Genomic DNA, 5,356 nt, shown 5'->3' with positions numbered 1-5,356 from the left:
AGAAAAGGACAACCTGACCAAGTCATAGCTCTTAAACAATTATAAAAATGATATGTGCAGGCTTTTATAGATTATATATTTAAGTTATATATATTATACATATATATAAGTTATAATGATATTTCATTATATCATTCTTAGTTGCTAAGAATAAGAGCTTTCAAGTACTTCATGGTTACTAACACCAGTACAGACAAATATCAGAGCTCTAGCACATTAAAAAAAAAAAGCCTCTGCTTTTTTTGCACAGTAACTCTTAAGGACACTCAATAGGCCAGATTCTGCCTGAAGACAGTGAAACCCACATCCCAGGGGGTACTATTTGAAGGCTATATTTGGCAGGATGCATATAAAGACAGCTTTAAAATTCTTTCAATATCTTTTTCCGTTATTACAGTCTACTTAAATGGAAACTTAATAATCCCTGCTACAAAGGACAACGGTGAACTTCAAAAAAGAAGGTCTTGGCCTCTATTTTTGCTACTTATATTCATTACCCAAAAACTGAAACGTCATATTTTTTATAGCAACAGAGTTGGGGTATTCACTAAAAAGAAGGTATAAAAGTTAAACAAATAGGGGCGCCTGGGTGGCTCAGTCGTTAAGTATCAGCCTTCGGCTCAGGTCATGATCCCAGGATCCTGGGATCGAGCGCCGCATGGGCTCCCTGCTCAGCGGGAAGCCTGCTTCTCCCTCTCCCACTCCCCCAGCTTGTGTTCCCTCTCTCGCTGTGTCTCTCTCTGTCAAATAAATAAAATCTTTAAAAAAAAAAGTTAAATAAAAGAAAGTAACAACAAAAAAATAAAAGAAAGAAAACCACAAAAATCCTATAGAAAGCCTCAGCCAAGTAGTCCACAGTAAACTCCAGTTAAATTTACTGAAGTTGGAGGCCATCCATTAAAACATTTATTCTCTGAAATGTCATATTTAGGAAAGCCTATACACTGCGTATATACATCATTTTAAATTTCAAAATAATTCATGTTCAGTTTTAATAGTGCCATGCAAATGAAGAATATATAAAGTCATAATCTAAAAGGGATTGGGCAGACAAGATTGTTGGATAGGGTGGTTTCTTCACTCTAGTGTTTATATTGCCCCAGTTCTTAGAAGGCACAAGAGGTTAAACACTTCTGGCTAATCTGTTTACTCCCTAAAAGCTCCTCCCCAGGATGCTCATAATTGCTCATAATTAGGGTATAGATTGACCACATTTTACTAGAGGCTATAGTTGTGGTGTTTTAAAGATAGATCCAGGCTTCATCGCTTCTTCTTTTCTCTTCCTGCACTCAGGCAATGGGATGTCTCTGCGTGTAAGTTCCAGGTTGTAAGTGCCGCAGCCTTTAAGAGGCAAACAGCAGCTCTGTCCACGTGGACTGTTGGTAAGAATGTGTGGTTGGTGTGGTAGATGCTATGATACACAACCCAGAACCTCCTTCAAGGAAAGATTTGTTACACCAACTGCAGGAATCACTGTCAGCTCTTCTGGAGTCTGCTTCCTGGGGAACCCAACCTGAGACAGTAGAATTCTGACCTCCATCCTTAATGCTCTAGATTCTATAGGGTGGGAATCTCTGTTTAGGTTTCTAGGTCAAATAGTCCTGCTACAGCTTCATTTAGCAGAGAAGTCCTGCACTTGAGTGTTATGAGCACATGATGGCTATTAATAAAAATTGTATTTCACTTCCATTTTGGATATGACCATCATGTCATGGCCCATATGCCATTGGAGCAGATTAGAAGTGGGTGAGAAAATTTAACCATCAAAATCCCACTCCATACCTGTAATAAAGTCTACTCCTTAAGTCAAATGGAAAGGAAACAGCATACAAATCCAAAAATGTCAAGCCTTCTTCAAATCATCTAAATTTGCCCTCTTGAGATTCCTCATTTCCATGACAACTATAAGGGGGAAGAGTTTGTGAATACTTTGCAAAACGCAGAGAAGTTTGGAGACTGAGGAATTTAAGGAATTAAATTTAATTAGTTAGATTAAATTGAGGTGGACTTTTCTTTGTTGCTTAATAAATGAAATGAATATGGATCTGTAAGAATCTTTCCTACCCATTCCCACCAAAACAGCAATAGATGCCTTGTTTTCAAAGGACCAGTTCTCAGGGAAATCTTCATTTAGCTATTGGAACATTATGAGAGCATTCACATTTCAATGCATACTACATGGCCCCATTTGTAGGCAGAGGAAAAAGATATAAAATAAATGCGTACTCCAAGTGGTACCATGGTCTGATATAAGTAAACTTATTTCCTTTGTGCTGCTGAAGAAAGCTTAATGCTTAGATTTCTGAATTCTACCTACATGAAAATATAAAGATTATATTCCTTTTTCTAATGTTATTATATTATGAATCTGGAAATACTTTATGCACAAAAAATGAAAGGGAAAAGTATCTTGTAAACCCACAGGGATAGTAGTCAGAATCCCTCACATTTTGGGTTTGTTGTTGTTGTTGTTTAAAGATTTTATTTATTTGATAGAGAGAGAGCACACACAAGCAGTAGGGAGAGGCAGAGGGAGAAGCAGGCTCCTGGCTGAGCAGGGAGCCCAACCGGGGACTCGATCCCAGGACCCTTGGATCATGACCCGAGCCTAAGGCTGACACTTAACCTACTGAGCCACCCAGGTGCCTCAGAAACCCTTACGTTTTGATCTCGACACCTAATCCAGTCACCTAGACATTTTCCTTCATCAAACTATACAAATATCAGAATGTCTTTGTGAGGCAGATCAATAGTGCTAGCCAATTTTACAGAAAAGGAAACCAAAATTGAATTTAAGTTACTTACCCAATAAACAACAAAAGACTGAATGTCTGAGTCCTTCCAAAATTCATATGATGAAACCTAATCCCCACTGTGATGATACTTAGAGGTAAGGCCTTTGGGAGAAGATCAGGTCATAAGGGCAGAGCCATCATGAATGGGATTAACACCCTTACAAAAGAGACCCCAGAGAGCTCCCTCACCTCCTCCATCAGGTGAGGACACAGCAAGAAAATGGTTGTTTAGGAACCAAGAAGTGAGCTCTCAGTAGACACTGAATCTGCCAGCATGTTGACATTGGACTTCCCAGCCTCCAGAACTGTGAGAAATAAATGTTTGTTGTTTAAGCCACCCAATATATGATATTTTTGTTATAGCAGCCTAAACTGACTAAGACAACAACCAACTAGAATTACCATAAAGCCTCAGAATCACAAACTCCCAGCAGTTTACAGGGTGACTTATTTGGCTTCTTTTGTTTCTGGAGTTAAATTTAAGAAACTGGTATCTTTGGCACCGAAGATACTGGTCCAGTTCAAAATCCAGCAAACATTTTTTAATATAACTTGACAGCTGACATTTCTGTTCCTTGAAAAAGAACTGATGTTTTGGGAAAATACTAGAGAGGTATTTTAATTGTTCCCAGCATCTCCACCCTGGCCTCTGGCAACCACCACCTCATTTGGACCATCAAGCAAGTGAGGATAACTTTCCATCTGAGCTCTTACCTAAGCCAGTGCTCACCCTAGCCAAACTGGCCTAGAACAATTTGTGCTTTCCTATGACTATGCTTTTAATCACTCTCTCACCCTTCCTTACAATATTAGCTTGCATATTTCAATAGCAATTTACATAGCAGTTATACAAATACTATAGTTTACAAATACTATGTGGAGCCTGGCTGTTCTGCTGATCTGAAATCTTTAATAACAAGGAAATATGTATACATTTCTTACATATGCTAGAAACATTTATTAAGTAAGTATATATTATCACATAAGTGTTTGCAAGTAAATCAATAAGTACTTTGAGGGTCAAATGCCATATTCTTCATTTTATATCCTGAGTTTAGAATGTATAATAGAAATTAATATCTTAAAATATATCTGCTATTTTGATCTGATTGATATGAAATTCTAATATATAGCATTCTTTTTTTTAAGATTTTATTTATTTATTTGAGAGAGAGCACAAGCAGGGGGAACTGCAGGCAGAGGGAGAAGCAGGCTCCCCGCTGAGCAAGGAGTCCGATGTGGGACTTGATCCCAGGACCCTGGGATCATGACCTGAACCAAAGGCAGATGCTTAACCAACTAAGCCACTCAGGCATCCCTAATATACAGCATTCTTACGCTTTTATGAAATATAAATTAAAATGTTTGTTTAAATAAAAATTAAATATTCTTGTTAAAAACCATAAACTGAAAGTGTTTTGCTAAACAAACTTAAATACAAAGGGCTTTCCTTGCTATTAACGTAAATTATTATGAACTTCTTTTAGGTCATTTGTACAGCTTCTTTTAGTTCATAGTCACTTATATAACAATAAAATTGTTGAATTTGGGTTCAAGATGGCAGATTAGGCAATTGAATTTCCTTCCCATCCTGTCCAAGATTCCACTAAATTAAAGCATGAAAAAGTACATAAAGAGAGTAAATATGTCATAGCAAAGAGACTTAAGGATGAGTGGGTACCCATAAGTGACATACTTTCACTAACTTCTAGAATAAAGAAGAAGACAGATGGATAAAGCAAGCAGAGAAAGCCTCAGCCTTAAAAATTATAAAAGGAAGCTTCTATAACGTTAAAAGCCAATTTTCCTAACAGAATACTTACTGAGTCCTGGACTCAGAGTCAGAAGGCATGGCAGAGCAGGGAGTAAGAAGTGGACTGAAACTGGGGTATTAGTTGAACATCTACACAAGGCACATCTGTAGTCATCACAATTCTCCTCCCCAATCCCCAGCACTGAACTGCAGCCAAAACACCAAAGGGCTGAAAATTTCCAAGACTGAAAACAGTCTCTGAGAAAGTAGACTACAAATACAAAAAGAAAAAGAATATTAGATAAAAGGTAAGAGGGACAGAAAACAAAATTATGATTAAAGTACTTAACTATTAATATAGTCCCAGGAAGAAACAATGGAGGAAAATGGGGGGGAAATACAATTATTAAAGATATAAGAGAATTTTCTAGCACTGAAGAAAGAAAATCTTTAGATTGAAAAGACCCCCTGAATAAGTATAAGAAGACAAATTCTGAGGAAAAAGTTTTTCAACTTTGAATTCTATATTCAACTAGCCTATTTTCAAGCTTCAAAGAAAAATAAAGATACTTCCGGATATATAAGCATCCAGAAATTTTATCTCTCACATATGCTTTTTTTCAAAAAAGTTACTTAAGGATATGTCTCCGAAAAAATAAGGGAATATATAAAGAAAGCAGATCCAAAAACCCCAGGTCCAGCCAAGGAGAGCGGTCAAAAGAAGTCTTAGGACGATGGCAGCACATTAACACATCCAGCTTAAAATAGGAGGACAGAAGATTCTACAAAGTATCCTAAGGAAAGAAAA

Source organism: Eumetopias jubatus, unplaced genomic scaffold (assembly GCF_037043125.1).
Source record: "Eumetopias jubatus isolate StellerSeaLion01/CBP00866 unplaced genomic scaffold, mEumJub1_p1.0 scaffold_4, whole genome shotgun sequence".
Lineage (NCBI taxonomy): Eukaryota > Metazoa > Chordata > Mammalia > Carnivora > Otariidae > Eumetopias > Eumetopias jubatus.
The sequence above is the reverse complement of the archived record's forward strand: the minus strand, read 5'-3'. Positions refer to the sequence as shown.